A 15,910-nucleotide genomic window follows, 5' to 3' on the forward strand; every position below is an offset into this window, starting at 1 on the left:
ACGGGCTCAGGGGGACTGAGGGCCCCGCTGAGATGGCTGAACAGCGGCTGCAGTGATGGCAGCGCTTGTCTCCCTGTTCCAGGCCGTTCCCTTCCTCGCCGCTCCACCCCGTTGCCGGCCTGTGTAAGGTACCAGCGTCGCCTTTCCTCCTCCCGTAGCAGCTTGGTGGTTCCTCATGGGACTGCCCGTATCCGGTAACTTGTCTGTTTGCGTGTCTGCTCTCACTCGAGTGTAAGCTGTGTAAAATCAGGATTGTGTGTGTTTTCTTCACCGCTGTGTTCCCAGCGCCCAGAGGGGTGCCGGCAGGGAACATCTTTAGTAAATGTTAGGTGAATGAATGAACAAATGAAAGAGGGGATAACAGACAGGGACCCCCATGAGAGAGCCCTGGACTGTCTCTTTTACCTACTTCTGTTTTCTTCTACTGGGTCCCATTCTGCAGCCATAGTGAAATATGCAGTAACTGTTCCCTGAGAGAAACTCTGCTTCTTACTTGCCCCGGGTATATATATTTTCAGTTTATTGCTCCTCCTGCCTGGAACCTCCTCTCCTGCTTTGCTCGTGCTGTGGACACCTGCTCGCCTCTCGGCCCACCCTTGGCACCTTCTCTCTGTTCCCAGGACAGCTGACCGGGGGCTGCCTCATTATTTGGCATATTTGTTGATCAGGCTGCACGGACCGCCCTGGGATGAAAGCATCTGTTCGCACTGTGCCGTGTGCTTTCTGCCACTGAAATTGTACCCTGACCACCTTTTACCCCCAGCACCTGTCGTAAGGCCCAATCACGTTTTGTGGAGTGAATGAGCCTGTAACCGGAGGTAGGCTGAGGTCCTGGGACGTGGACGTGCGTGATCCTGGCCATCTGAAGTGCAGCCAGGCCGCAGGGACCCGCGGACTGGGGCCGAAAGCGCCCCGTGAGCACTTCCCCTGGCTCTCCTCTCCTGTCCCCTCTTGCAAGTAAAGCAACGGGCCGAATTCAGCCACCGGGTCAAGATTCCATCTGTCTGGGCTGCACCTGCGTCCGCTCCCCCAGTGTGTGAGGCTGCGGGGTCCCTTGCACAGGCACATGGCAGTGTCTGTTTGCCTCTTAGCTCCACCAGCTGTTCGTACCTGGAAACAGCGCGAGCTTCTCCTCGGGAGGGTGAGCTCCTCCTCACGCGTCGCCTGCTGCCTCAGTCCCTGGTAGCACAAAGCAGCCTGGAGGCGCACAGCACACACGTCAGGCCGGCCCAGGCTGTGTTAAGGGGACGGGCAGGGAGACTTGTCTGATTAACCCTCCGTTCGATGCAGCGGAGGGAAGAACCGAGGCAAATGCATCTCTGCCGCAGCCTCAGTAACGCCATAGACGGATATAGTTCTAAATACAGAACTGGAAAAATTGCCCATGTCCTCCTTGGGCTTTTGTCACTTCTCATTTCGAGGATTCGGATTCCGCGACTTTCTGGATTTGCAGCCTCTGTAATTCTCTTCTTGGACATCACCATCTGCGAGCAGATGCTTCAGTGAAAATGCATGGAAATACTTACAGAGAACCGTCTCCACAAGGCATCGGCCAAACAGTAAATGACAAGATGCCTCTGGGCATACATCTAGGAAGGGCACATGAGAATTGTAAATGACACCACTGGTTTTTTCCCCCAAATTTGGCTTTTGGACACTTTGGGAGCTTCGGTGGTCATCTCTGATTTTCATCAGATTGAACACACTGAAATGGAGCCACCTTGTCAGCGCAGCTTCGGGGCCGCTGTCTATTTTTTCCCCTCGAATACCAGGCTCGCCAAAGAGTTTCAGTTTTAGATATGTTCACTCCCTGAGCAAAAATCCCGTGGAAAATGAATCTGGGAGGACATGCAAATGTGCCAGTGACCTACATACAGAGTCTATAAGCTCGTCAGATTGCTTCTGCCACTTGAAACCGGGAGAAAAAAATGGAAAAATAAAGTTGCATGTTGTATGTCGTGCTCCAAAAAGCACTAAGATTTTTCCAGGGCTGTTTTATAAACACTGTTCATTGGGGGCTTTTTTCTTTGTCTTTGTGGCTTTGCCAAATGACACATTTACCCTGGATGTGGTTTTTCGTGGAATAATTAAAGGGTGAAATGATTGTATTTGATGTTTAACTTTAGGGTTTTAAAACTTCGTGGTCTTCTCCCAGCCTGTGGCATTAGGAGCTCTTTGGAAATCAGGTGGTTGGATTCAATAGCTGGTGGAAACATCGCACGTGTATTAATATCCCCTTGTCACTTTCCTTAAGCTGGGCAGACAGAAGGTTAGATCCCCTAAATATTTCCAGAGTTGATGTGCGTTTAGTGAAGTTGGTTAATCTAAGGGAATTGGGGTGGAGGCATTGGTTTTCTAGAAGCCTAAGTTGGGTACAGACACGTGTTCTCTCTGGCGACATGGGGGCTTGCCCTTATTTTTTTTTTTTTGGCTGGCGTATCCCCATCCTTCCATTTTCCAGTGTTCTTGGAAACTGTGCCCCCAAATAAAGCTCGCTCAATTGGATACAGCACCTGGCCCGTGCTTACTGGCAGTGGGAGTGTGTTTGATGTTCCCAGGAGAGCTTGGCAAAGACCTGGGATAGTCCCAGGCCCGTGGAGGCTGGCAGACAGTCCAAGCAGTGGGAGTCTGTGCCATGAGGGAAATCAAGCTGTGAGGAGTAAGGGGAGAGGGGCTGCAGGCACAGGGAGAGTGTGGGTGCTAAGTTATTCTGTGATTCAGGACACTGGTACAGTCAAGTGATAAAAATCTACTTCAAGCTGGCTTAGCCGAAAATAAGAAATTGGGTTGCGGTGGTGGGAGACAGGGTTGATTGGGAAGTGTAGGGCAGGTCTGTAAAATACAGAGGGGATCAGAATCATTTTCTTCTCCTGTTCCTCTGCTTTCTCTGAGCTGGCCTTCGTTTTCTCCACGTGGCTGAGAAAATGGTCATCAACGGCCATTTTTCTATAATCCTTAGAATTCACGATCCACGGGTAAAAATTAAGAACTGGCCATTTGTCCCCTATTTGTAAATGTCCTGGATGGGCTTGTTTGGGGTCATGTTTCCAGGAGACACAGTGTAAAAGAAGGCTGCTTGTGGGCACGTGTGGGCAGGGGATCAGAGCTGGGCACTCGCTTGGCCGCTCCACCAGAATTACTGGGCGTTAGGGAGGGAATTACCCAAGTGCAAACACTTCTGTGCTCAGAAGACAGGAGTGGGCAACCATTGCCATTGCACGCCACCCACATTTGTCTCTTAATCAGTTACCTTCTAGCCCAAGACTGAGGTAGGTCCGGCCCTGTCTGACTCGATGCCTTCCTTGGTCTGGGGCCAACAGGAGCTTGACGGGGATCATGGCCCTGACCAGTTCTGGCCTGGCTGCAGGCTGAGCAGGGGGGATGGCAGGAAGTGGCATAATCCCGTTCAGGCATCTGGGGGCCCAGAAAGAGAGCTCTGGCTTGGGGAATTCCCACCACTGGGAGCTCATTCAAGTGATACTGGGACCTAGGCTGGGCCAGACCCCACCTGTGGGTGCCGGGCCAGAGTCTCCTTGGCTGAGATGGGGGGTTGGGGGCTGAGCACCCACACTGGAGACAGACAGGAAGAGATGATGAACTATCAAGAGGCCTTCCAGACAATAGCACCAGGGTAAGAGCAGGGGAGAAAGGGGGGACGACAGAGACTCAAAGAACGTCACTCATCTGGGACTGTGTTCCTTGAGCCCAGTGCCATCCCGGAGCTGGAAGGCGGGGTGCTTCCTGTGGGACAGCACCCTGGCTGCCCCTGGTCCCCTGCAGCAGGCAGTGGTGAGGTCCTTCACCTGTCAGGGCCGAACAGCTCATCGGGGTTTGCTTCCCGGGCCCCACAGAAACTGCCCTTTCCCAAGGCTGTGTTCAGAAGACTTCGATGGCACGTTAAGTAGATTCAGCTATTTAAAGCTCCCGAGACTGCTGTAGGCATGTATCCTATTCTTCAATTTCCTCTTGGAAGCCTGTGCTTCTGGGATCTAACTTCTCTGCCTCCTTCCCACATTGTTTTCAGTCAACCACATTTCACTGTCCTTAATTAACCTGGAGGCATTAATGCTGAGTATACAGACTAGAAAAGCTGTTGTTTCTGAAATTGAATTTCACTTTTCCCCCCTTCTAGGAAAGGTTGGGGCAGCCAAGAAAATATAGGTCATGTTTCCAATTATAAAACACCAATGATGCCATTTTTCCTCCCGCACTAATAAAAATAGAAACGAACAAGGGAAGCTGAGCGTCTGTGTGAAGTCAGCACTTACCAACATGGCTGCTGCAACCCCCAGTTCTGAACCAGCAACTGGATTAGCTCACATGACAAGACAGGACACTGACAGCCAGGGACGGTTTTTACCTAGCAGAGTCGCTAGGTGGCACCATCAATAAGAAAGGATGAAAAGTTCTTGCCACCACACTGGTGAAAAGCAAAGCAATTAAGCACTTAAGATAATACGTGCTTAAAAAAAAATGGGGGTCTTAGCCCAGGATTAGACAAATATCAGACAAGTCGTTCTGAGCCTCTGAATTCCTGGAGGGTAAATGCTTGCGGGTGGGCAAGGTGTGCCTGGGGATTCCAGCAGAGGGACCAGAATTTGCGGAGTCCACATTGTGGCATGGTGTTTTATTAGAACTTGAAATAGTTGAGCATGTGATGGCGTCAGCTTTTTATGGGGAAGGAGGAGGAGGTAGGGTTGGATATGGAGAGAGTGATCTGACCAAGGGGAGCATGGATTCATGCTAAAGATTTCTTCTGGAGACTGGGAGGGTGCTGAAGCAGGGCAGGTGTGTGATCGGTAACTTAGGAGGCCGATGTGATCGTCACCGGTGAGGGTGACCAGGGTCGGAGCTCCCACCACAACACGGGACAGGGAAAGTGGCCTCTGGGAGGTGTGAGGCAGGGCTTCTCCCAGATGGGGCGTCGGGAGAAGGGCACCTGCATGCCTCCCCAAACACCCTACTGTTCCTTTAACCTTCTACTGTTTGCCTAGCATTGGGGAACGGAATCTGTATTTGGAGGGGTCTTCAAGATGGCCGCCCCCGTGCTATGCGTCACTGACGTGGCGGTCACCCTGTTTCCGCTCTGCTCCATAGGACATTTAGGCTCTCGCGGCAGGAGGCCCTGTGGGGCAGGCACAGCTTTCCTCCCACCGCTAACTGTGGCCACCAGACTTTGCACTTGCAGTAGTTTGCCCGACACCCCGACACGGCAGGTTTCACTTTCCACGGCTTCAGTGACCCGCAGTCCAAAAGTATTAAATGGAAAGTGGCTTTGTTTCTGGGCTCTATGTTTCATTGATCTCTATGTCTGTTTCTATGCCAGTTCCATGCTGTTTTGATCACTGTCACTTTGTAACACAGTTTGATATCAGGAATTATAACTCCAACCTTGCTCTTCTTTCTCAAGATTGTATTGGCTATTTGGGGTCCTTTTTAATTCTGTATAAATTTTAGGATTGTTTGTTCTATTTCTGTGAAAAATGCCACTGGTATTTTGATACGAATTGCATGGAATCTGTAGATTGCATTAGGTAGCATGGACATTTAAACTAGATTAATTCTTCCAGTTCATAAGCACAGACTATCTTTCCATTTATTTGTGTCTTCTTTAATTTTTTTTATCAATGCCTTTTAGTTAGTTGTCAGTGTACAGGTCTGTCACCTCCTTGGTTAAGTTTATTCCTGAGTATTTTATTCTTTTGAATGCAATTGTAAATGGGGTTGTTTTCTTAATTTCACTTTCAGATAGTTTCTTAGAGATGTGTAAAAATGCAACTGATTCTGAATATTAATTTTATATTCTGGTACTTGACTGAATTCATTTGTCACGTGTAACAGTTAGGTTCCTTTCCTTTTAATGCCTAGGAAGAGTTTATTTTTGACCTAGGTGAGCTTCATTGACTAGACTCCCTGCTCCTTTGCACCAGTTTGTGTTCTTTCTCTGGGCCCATCGATCGTTTTATCTTCATTCACCATAGAAGTCGCAGGTGTCTACAGAACGGGGTGGGGGATTGGAAAGCACCGTGTTTGACTTGCCCTGTGCATCCATAATACGTTCCAGCTCAGTGCTGTTTCTTCCATTTCCCGCCAACCTTTACAAAGAAATGGAGGCCGCCCTGCCCACCTGCAGTCTGGGTCTCAGTCCCCCTCGTTTAGTGGCCCCAGACCTCGCCAAAGCATTAGGTCAGGATGGGTGGGTGCTTGGCACAGACAGGGGCTATGGGTGGGGGGCAGTGTGGTGGAGCTCACTTTCAAGACTCTTTCATCCCCAGTTCTGGGACTCTGTTTTCCATTGCTTATGGTTCAGTTAAATACAAGATCCCCAGACCGAAATATAAATTGACCCCAGGCATTTATCACCAGGGCCTCTGCGACTTTTTGTATAACGATGCAGTAGGTTTTCAGGCAAAATGATGCCCTTTCATTGCTAATAAAGCAGCTATTCCAGGTTTAAAAAGAGGATGGACTCGGCCTAGTACACTTTCACACCAGCTGCCTTGTCCCATCACGGCGCACGTTTGTTTATCACGTCTTTTTCTTTTTTTTAACTTGTTCGTCCTCTCACTCCACCTCTGAGTAGATCAATTAAAACACTGATGAGAGGGAAAGAGGTCTTGAAAAAGACAGTGGGGAAAAGGGCACAAATTTTTTTTTTTTAAATAAATGGGTAATTATTAGAATATAGGTGTTTATACTAAATGGATGGCCAAGTACTGGAATATATTTTAAAGAGTCTGTTTTAATATCTGTATCTTGGTGGTTGCTAGGTTACACTGGTACTTTTAATAACATTAAAGGGAGCTGGAAATGCTTGTAGATTCTTTTCCAATTGAAAATATCACTGGCAAGAGAAGGGACATGTTATTGGCTGGAGCACAGGGCTGTTACAGGCCTGCTGTTGCTCATTCAAGTTCTTCCTAGTTGTTCATATTATCAGTGGTTCAACTGAGATTCCCCTTGAAAACAGTTAAACCTTGTGACGATGTGACTTGCTTTCAGAGGTCTGGCTGGTCCATACCTCTGTACTCCTGAAGACTAACTATATTCCATTCCGTTCAGTCTTGCTCCATCCTGTGCCAACCCATCCCACCCACCCCACCCCATCCTGAGGACCTTTCCTGAGCAGCCCTTAGGTGCCAGGCACTGTGCTTAGACACTTGGGAGGCAGCAGTCAGTTAGACAGGAAGTAGGCAGGAGGCGGTCAGGAAAGCAGATTTTCTTGCAAGCATGGATGGTGGTGTTTATCTCTGTTAATGAACGTGCGTGTCCTTTTCATGACTTGTGTATCAGGGGTCGAGACTTCTGCGGACACCACCTCCAGTGTCGGGTGAAGGTGGTAGCGATTGTCCTACTTCTCACTCTGCTGGGAATGGCTTACTGTCACTGTGGACCATGGATTTGCTGTGGGGAGTGAGGGCGGGTGGGGGTAGACTGTAAGGTGGCTGAGCTTAGAGACCTTAACCCCCTCCCTTAGCCTGGGAGCTGCTGCTGTCATCGTGGTCCAGTCTCTGAAAATCTGCTCCTTGGCCGCACACACTCACATCACTGCTCCACTGCTTCTGCTCCCCTCCTCCAACGTCACCCCCCCACCTCAGGTCCTCCCCACCAGCCTGAACCAGAGCACGTCACTCTGCAAACCCTCTTGCTCGCCTCCTAAGTCCTTGCTGCCCTTTGTCCTGTTGGAGTCAGACTTGCGTTATTCCAGCCATCTGCCTTTCGACCCTACGTGTGAGTGGTCAGGCAACTGCCGCCACACAGTCCCTGAAAACTGCCCATAGCTGCTTTGTAAGACTTGCACTCACCCGGGCACCTCTTGTCCCATCACCGTGACCAGGTTCTGCAAGCCCGCCACGCCCTGCGGAGTGTCCCCATGTGCCCCATCGGAGCGACGGCTGCTGCTTCTGCGGGACAGACGCCCGTTGGCGCTGTCCTGCCACGTCACCCTTCCCTCCTAGCTTCGCTGCGCGCTGCTCTTCTCCCTTCCGTCTGTGACTTACGCACCAGCCACCTTTCTGTGTCTGCTCCTCCCGTGCTTCTGGCCTCTACTGTCTCCCTGTCCGCTGTCCTCTGCTCCGTGGCCCGTGTGCACATGCACGTTTCTCCGACCTGGAAACCAGCTTGGAGGAAGCAGCCTGCCCTGCAGCCTGACACGTGTCAGCTTCTGCCTGCTGACACGGTGCTTCACCCCCGTCTTCGGTTTCTCATTTTGGAACTTCCCACTTATTTCTGAATCTACTGAAAGCTGTCTTCTCCCATCATCCACGGCAACGGTCACTGCCTGGGGCGTCGATGTCGTCATGGTCACTGCTAAAGCCACAGGGGTCTCCGGCCCTTTCAGGGATTTGGCACATGTGATGGCTTCCTGATTTAAAATCCTGTCTTTCCCAGAATTTGACACCACCCAGGGCTGTTTGACACAGAAAGATTATGGTGTGATTTCCCCACCACGTCCACCCCTGTTCAAATGAAAGCATGTGCACAAAACTGCACTGCTTTCCGTGGGGCAGAAAGAAGGAGCTGTGTTAACTGGTTAATTCCTGTTGCAGTTTATTCTGAAACCGTCCCTACGGCCTAGAGAGCTCACTGCTCCCCTACCTGTTCTGTAGGAGGAGGAATCAGGATCCAGGGAGGTGAAGGCATCTTTGTGACGGTCGCACACGAGCCAGAACCAGGGCCCAGCCCATTTCCACGGACTCTAACAGTGCTCTCTCCACTCGCCAGTGGCGTTTGAAACATTTTATTAACGGTGTGATTTTTCTTCTCTCTTCCCTATCTTCCTCCCTGCCTGTTCCTCCTTGCTACCTTCCTGCCCTCCCTCACTTCTCCCTTTAATTTTCTTTATTGTCTTGATTCTTCCCTTTTAAGAAGTTTTCCAATATCTTTTCTTTGTTTACTCCTCGCCTTGAGTGGAAACCATGAGTTCTGTTCCTGATATTGTTGGGGGGTGAGGTCGCTTGCTTTGGGCTAAATACCTGCTGAAGTAAGATGGGGTCTCTGATTCTTCCCCACAACCTGGGTATTGTTCTTGGTTTCTTGCGGGGGAGACAGACATGTTTGGGGGGTTGAGGAAATACCTGTGACCGATTAGGCTGCCCCTGTGGCCCCGGCCTGGGGCTCCTCAGCCCTGCACACGTCACATATTTCTTCTGACCTTTACACTGCATGCAACAGTTTTCATGGCATATTTAGGAGGCATTTTTTTACTTAGAGCGAATCACTCCTCATTTTTCAAATCCTTTTCTGTTACTTCCAAATTCCCATCTCATGTAGTAACTTCTCTGCAAAATCCCTTCACTGCCATCAGCCTGAGACTGATGTCTGCCGTGTGGCAAATGTACCACATGGGTGCGTTTATTCATCCCAGTGCCCCCCACGCAGGGCACCCTCCAGTCAGTGAAACTGCCTGTCACTTGTGATTAGACGTTTTCAGCTAGTCTTGTTCAAAACTGGGTGCTGCAAGTCAAGCTTTTACTTTCACTATTTGAGGTCAGGTCATTATTTTTCTGGATTAATAGTTTTGGGTTTGTGGTGAGGTGTTTTTTTGGGGGGGGAATTATAAATAGTAAACTAACAGAAGGCAAACAAAATAGATAATAATATCACAACAGATACAATTAAAAAGCCATTTTCAATCCTGCCTTCCAAAAACAATCTTTATAGCACTTGGTATATTCTTATTGAGTCAATTTTCTATGCCTGTATAGTTTTTTCCCCCCATTTTTATCAATGTAGCATCAAATGTCCTTATGTACTAAGTTTTGTGACTATATATTTTCAGTTTCATAGGTTAAGTTTCTAGAAGTGGAATTGGGAGACAAAATGATTTTCTTTCTGAGTCTTGAACCCCTCATCAGATAAATGGTCTGCAAGTGGTTTCTTCCATTACGTAAGTTTGCCTTTTTATTTTGTGAGTGGCATAAGATACGGGATCTGATTTCATTCTTCTGCACGTGGTCATCCAGTTTTCCCAGCCCCATTTATAGAAAAGGCTGTCTTTGCTCTTTGAGTCTTCATGGCTACTTTGTCAAATATTAATTGACCATATATATGTGCATTTGTTTCTAGGCTCTTGATTTTGTCCTTTTAGTCTGTGTGTTTATTTTTATGCCAGTGCCATGCTGTTTTGATTACTATAGCTTTATAGTATAACTTGAAATCAGGAAGTGTGATGCCTCCAGCTGTGTTCTTTCTTAGGATTCCTTTGATTTTTCAGGGTCTTTTGTTATTTCACACTAATTTTAGGATTGTTTTTTTCTGTTTCTGTGAAAAATGTCATTGGAAATCTGATAGGGATTGCATTGACTCTATAGATGGCTTTGGGCAGTACGGACATTTTAACAACATTAATTCTTCTAATCCATGAACGCGGGATATCTTTCCAACTATTTGTATCTTCAGGTTTTTTCATCAGTGTCTTATAATTTTCAGTGTATAAGATTTTCGCCTCTTCAGTTAAATTCATTCCTAGGTATTTTATCTTTTTGATGCTATTATAAGTGAGGTTGTTTTCTCTATTTCTTTTTCAGATAGTCGGTTATTCGTGTATAGAAAACTGATTTTTGTATGTTGATTTTTGTATCCTGCAACTTTACTGAATTCAATGATTAGTTCTATAGTTGTTCTGGTAGAGTCTTTAGGGATTTCTCTATATAAGATCATATCATCTGCAAAAAGAGAGTTTTAATTCATTTCCTATTTGGATGCCTTTTAGTTTCCTTTTCTTGCATACTTCGTCCTGCGAGGGCTTTCAGTACTGTGTTGACTAGGATCAGTGAGCATGGGCACCTTCTCTCCTTCCTGATCTTAGCGGGAAAGCTTTCAGCCTCTCACCATTGAGTACGATGTTAGCTGTGGGTTTGTCATATATTCCCTTTAATATGTTGAGGTATGTTCCTTCTATACTCAATTTGTTGAGAGTTTTTATCATAAAAAGATGTTGAATTTTGTGAAATGCTTTTTCTGCAGCTAATGAGGAAATAATATGATTTTTATCCTTCATTTTATCAGTGTGCTGCATCACATTTACTGATTTGTGTATGTTGAACCATCCTTGCATCCCACATGACTACAGTGTGTGATCCTTTTCATGTACAGTTGAATTTGGTTTGCTAGTGTTTCATTGAGAACTTTTGTATTTATAATCATCAGGGATATTGGCCTGTACTTTTCTTATAATGTTCTTGTCTGGATTTGGTATGAGGCTAATGCTGACCTCACAAAAGGAGTTTGAGAGTATTCCCACGTCTCTAATTTTTGGGAAGAGTGTGAGAAGGATTCTTCATTAAATGTTTGACATAATTCACCAATAAAGTCATTTGGTTCTGAGCTTTATTGGGAGGTTTTTGAGTACTGTTTCAACCTCCTCACTCATTATTGGTCTGTTAAGATTTTCGGTTTTTTCACGTTTCAGTCTTTGTAGGTTGTATGTCTCTAAGAAATTATTCTTTTCTTCTAGGTTATCCAATTGAGTGCTGTGTAATTGTTCACAGTAGTCTCTTGTGGTCCTTTGAATTTGTTACATCAGTTGTAATGTTGACTCTTTCATTTCTGATTTTATATATTTTAATCTTCTCTCTTTTTTCTTAGTCTCGGTAAGGGTTTGTCACTTTCATTTATCTTTTCCAAAAACCACCTTTGTTTATCTTTTTGTTGATCTTTCTGTTGTTTTTTTCTGGTCTCTGTTTCATTTATTTCTGCTCTGATAGTTGTCATTTCCTTCCGTCTGCTAACTTCAGGCTTAATTTGTTCTTTTTCCTAGTTCCTTGAGATGTAAGGTTGGTTGTTAATTTGCAGTGTTTCTTTCTTAATGTAGACATATAACCATTATAAAGTTTCCTCTTAGAACTGCTTTTGCTGCATCCCATAAGTTTTGATGTATTGTGCTTCTAATTTTGTTTGTTTCAAGACAATTTTTATTTATTCTTTGACCCATTGGTTGTTCAAGAGTGTGTTAATTTCCACATATTGTGACTTTTCCAGTTTTACTTCTGTTAATTGATTTCTAGTTTCATACAATTGTGGTCAGAAAAGATACTTGCTATAATTTCAGTCTCTTTAAATTTGCTAAGACTTGTTTTATGACCTGACACATGATCTATTCTGGAGAATAGATCACGTTCTGTGTGAAATTGACAAGAATGTGTACTCTGCTGCTGTTGGGTGGGATGTTTTGTAAAGGTCTGTTAGGTCCATTTGGTCTAAAGTACAGTTCGAGTACAGTGTTTCTTACTGTTTGTTTTTTTTTGTTTTTTTTTGGATGATCTGTCAATTGTTGAAAGTGAGGTATTGAAGTTTCCAACTATTATTGTATGGTTGTTTATTTCTCCCTTCAGATCCATTGTATTTGCTTACTATATTTAGGAGCTCCAATGTTGGGTGCATATATATTTACAACTGTTATATCCTCTTGATGAAATGATTCCCTTTTATTATGTAATGAGCTCTTTGTCTTTTATTATAGTTTTTTACTTCAAGCCTATTTTTTGACATAAGTATAGCTACTACGGCTCTTTTGTTTTTTGTTTCGCATGGAATATCATTTTCCATCCGTTCACTTTGACCTTGTGTAGGTCTGCTTGTATTTTATTGTATATTCACTTTCTTTAATTTTTTTTTAACATTTTTCTCTGTATTTTATGGCATGGACTCTATTTTAGTGTAAGGTTTGAGATAAGGCTTCAAACTCTTCTCTCTCACGAAATAGCCAATTTTCCCATCATCGTTTGCTAACTAATCCATTTACTTTTATCTTATATTAATTTTTTATACTCGTGATTATTTCTAAGCCTTTTATTTGATTTCCATTGCTTTTATCAAGTCAGTATGATACTGCTTTTAGTATGTTTTAAAATATAGAAATACAAGTACCAATACTCTCTTTCATCCCTCAGAACATTGACTATTTAGCTGATTTTTCTTTTAGATGAATTTTATAATAATTTTTCAAAGGCTATTTCTCTGTGTCCCCCAAACAAATCCTGCAGAAGTTATTTTTGATTGGGAAAAAAATTGAATCCATAAATCAGTCATTTCTTATCTCACTTTTTTGTCTTTATTTTACAAGCTGGGATTTTAAATCTGTATTAGGGATTTTAAATTAATGTTTTTGCACTATATTTCTTTGTTTCAAGAACAGTTTTGACATATGTATGTAGTATTTTTCTCTTTTTAAAATTCTTTGAGAGTAGCAAGAAGATACTTTCTAAAGGCACTTCTAGTTCTTATAAACATTTTTTCAAAGTCATTCTCTTTGACTGCTGGTTCATCTTTCCATCCTATTGCAGAATATTTCCATAAGCTTCCTGAGCTAATACTCATCTTTAAGTAGGTTTGCCCTGGGGAGAAGGGGTTCCCTGGGATGCAGGTTCAGTTTTAAAACCTGGATAGTCATGGGCAAATCAGGTGAGTTGATCCCTCGTAAGTGAAGAGAAAAGTCGGTCCATCTAAATTAGGTATGCCCCCACTCCTCTCCTTGTTTACATTTTCTGCTGGATGGATTGGGTTCTAGTATTCATAGGTAATCCCTACCCACTAAAAAAAAACCTGATGAAAACATCCAGTGAGGCGTGGCTGAAATAGTTACTTTGCCTTTCTTTTGGGCAGCATTTTAAAAATTTTCTTCTTTCAGTGTTTTCCAGGTACTCATGTGTACATTCTACGTCCTGCTTGTTGTAGCCACAAGACCTTTGCATGAGCTGTTTCCTGTCAGGGATGATCTTCCCTCAAATTAGTTCCTCACTCCCTCACTCCATGTAGATCCTCCTAAACGTCACTTCCTCAGAAAGGCCTTCATTGACCTCTCCATCCAGCCTGGGTCTCCTGTGAGTCCGCATGTTGGGTTTTCATTACATTTATTGTCTGTCTTCCCATCATCCTGTAGGCTCCACAAGGGCAGGACTTGCCCTGTTTTGCTCTCCACTGTATATCCAGTGCTTATGGCATGCCCAGCCTAGGGTAGGCATTCAGCACTGTTTTGCTGCGTCCACCATAGATGCACCTGCAGCTTTCTGCCCCTGTCACGCCTTCTGTTCTTTCTGTGCTGCTATGATGGAAAGGAGGCTGTTTTGCCTGCTCTTTTTGGTGCAAATGGTAACGTTTCGATTGGGTCAGACTCAGTAGACTCATGAATTCTCGATGACACAATTACAGCATCTTGGTGGTATTTATGTTTATCTCACTTCTAATATCACGTGGCTTTGCTGATATTTAGGATGTTATTTCCTGTTGGTTTGTAGGCTTACACTTCGTCTCTTCAGGGAAGCAAGGCACAGGCAGCGGCAGTAGCCCCAGCTCATAGCCCCTTGTCCCCACAGCAGGGCTGTTCCTTCTCCGTTCTGGCCTCTGACAGTCCTTGCAGCTCACTGACAAAACTTCATATAAAATGGAGACACTGGGAAAATCTCAGGCGAGGGGCCTGGGAAATCGATTAAAAACAAACATACGAAAACACACCAGTTAAATTGGAAAATAATCAGTTTAGGCTGACTTTCAGAGCTTCGTTTCCAGCCAGTGGCTAAGAGGAGAATGTTCTTTGCCGTTAATCGTTTGTCTTCCCTGGAAAGGAAAAGGGGCAGGCAGCGCTCAGCGGAAAGTGTTCCCTGATGAACGTGCACGGTGAAATCGATCCTCGTAGAAACCTCCCTGTTGTCGCACGCTGACAGTCTCAGCAGCTGTTTCAAAGCGAAGGTGTTTGTGGAGACTTATTCCTGGAAAATAGTTTTCTCTTCTTTTCTTCTCAAGATAGATGGAAGTGAGTTATGGAAACTTTGGAGGAAGTATGTAAAATTATCTGAAATGAAGCAATGTGGCTTACTTCCTTGGGGAAGAGATTTTTATTCAAAAACACTTATTGAAAAGGCATCAATATTAATGTGTATTTTCATTGAGCTATGAGAGGCCCAGAGAGTATTTTTCAACTTTTGTTTTTCAAACCTTGTAAGCTCTCTCTCACAGCTTTGATTTTGAAACAGAAGTCCTCGTTTATATTGTAGACTCCTTTCCTAAGCATCACCAGTTTCTCTTAAATAAGGAAAGGCTGGTGAATACAAACCAGGTATTTCCCTCCAGACCTCTCACATATGTGGGCCAGTGGCTGGCGGGTTGAGAATAGCTTAGGAGGCTTGCAAATCTCTCTTCTCTATGGATTCATAGGCAGCTGTCCAAATTGCATTTGCAAGATCTGATATTTGTATTTGAGGTATCTCTTCGCCCTCTCTCTGCTCTCCCTCTTGCCCTCGTGTGCACATATGCATTTGTTCTCTTAAGCTTTCTTGTGATTATGTCATCCTAAGTCTGCTCCTGAAATGGGTCTCTACTTATCTCAGAAAACATTCCCTCAGCAGCATATGTCATGGGTTGCATCAAAAGAGGAAAGTGCATTATAAAAACAAAGTCAGAGGGAAGGAGAAAAGAAACATGCAGGCCGGTCAGCGCTGAGAGAGTGTGAAGTTGACCCCTGTGTGGCTCCACTCTGAACTTGGGGTCCCTCCGCTTGTCCTTCCTGGGGCCTTTATGACCTTTGCCAGTGCACAGAGGTTGCCGTTAGGAGCTGTGGAAGCTGTGAGACGACCATTCCCTGACTGTGTCGTGGCTGCAGCCATGATGGTGCCAGGGACGGAGTAATAAAGGGCCAATAAAGGTGATAAGGTGTCATTCTCTTGATTTCCCCTCCCTTGACTTCCTACCACCCATAATGCATTTGGTGAGTATGCCAGCGTGTGCAGCAACTTCATCTGTTGTGCTGTTGATGGACATTTGGGGTTTTATTTTTATTTCAGTCCTGTTTTCAGATTTTGAACTTTATGTGTACGTATAAGAGAATTAGGAAAGGTCACCAAGAGCAAAGCTGTGTCATTAGAGACCCAGGCTGAGGTCATCCACACGCACATGTACCCAGTTAGGTACCGAT

At 45.1% G+C, this 15,910-nt stretch overlaps 1 protein-coding gene across 2 annotated transcripts in view; it reads left to right on the forward strand.

Annotated features, from left to right (window-relative positions):
• The window catches only part of TMC3 (transmembrane channel like 3), a 269,260-nt gene that overhangs the window by 102,088 nt on the left and 151,262 nt on the right, over nt 1–15,910 (forward strand). The window lies entirely within an intron of this gene.

This window comes from Rhinolophus sinicus, linkage group LG13 (genome assembly GCF_036562045.2).
Source record: "Rhinolophus sinicus isolate RSC01 linkage group LG13, ASM3656204v1, whole genome shotgun sequence".
Taxonomy (NCBI): Eukaryota; Metazoa; Chordata; class Mammalia; order Chiroptera; family Rhinolophidae; genus Rhinolophus; species Rhinolophus sinicus.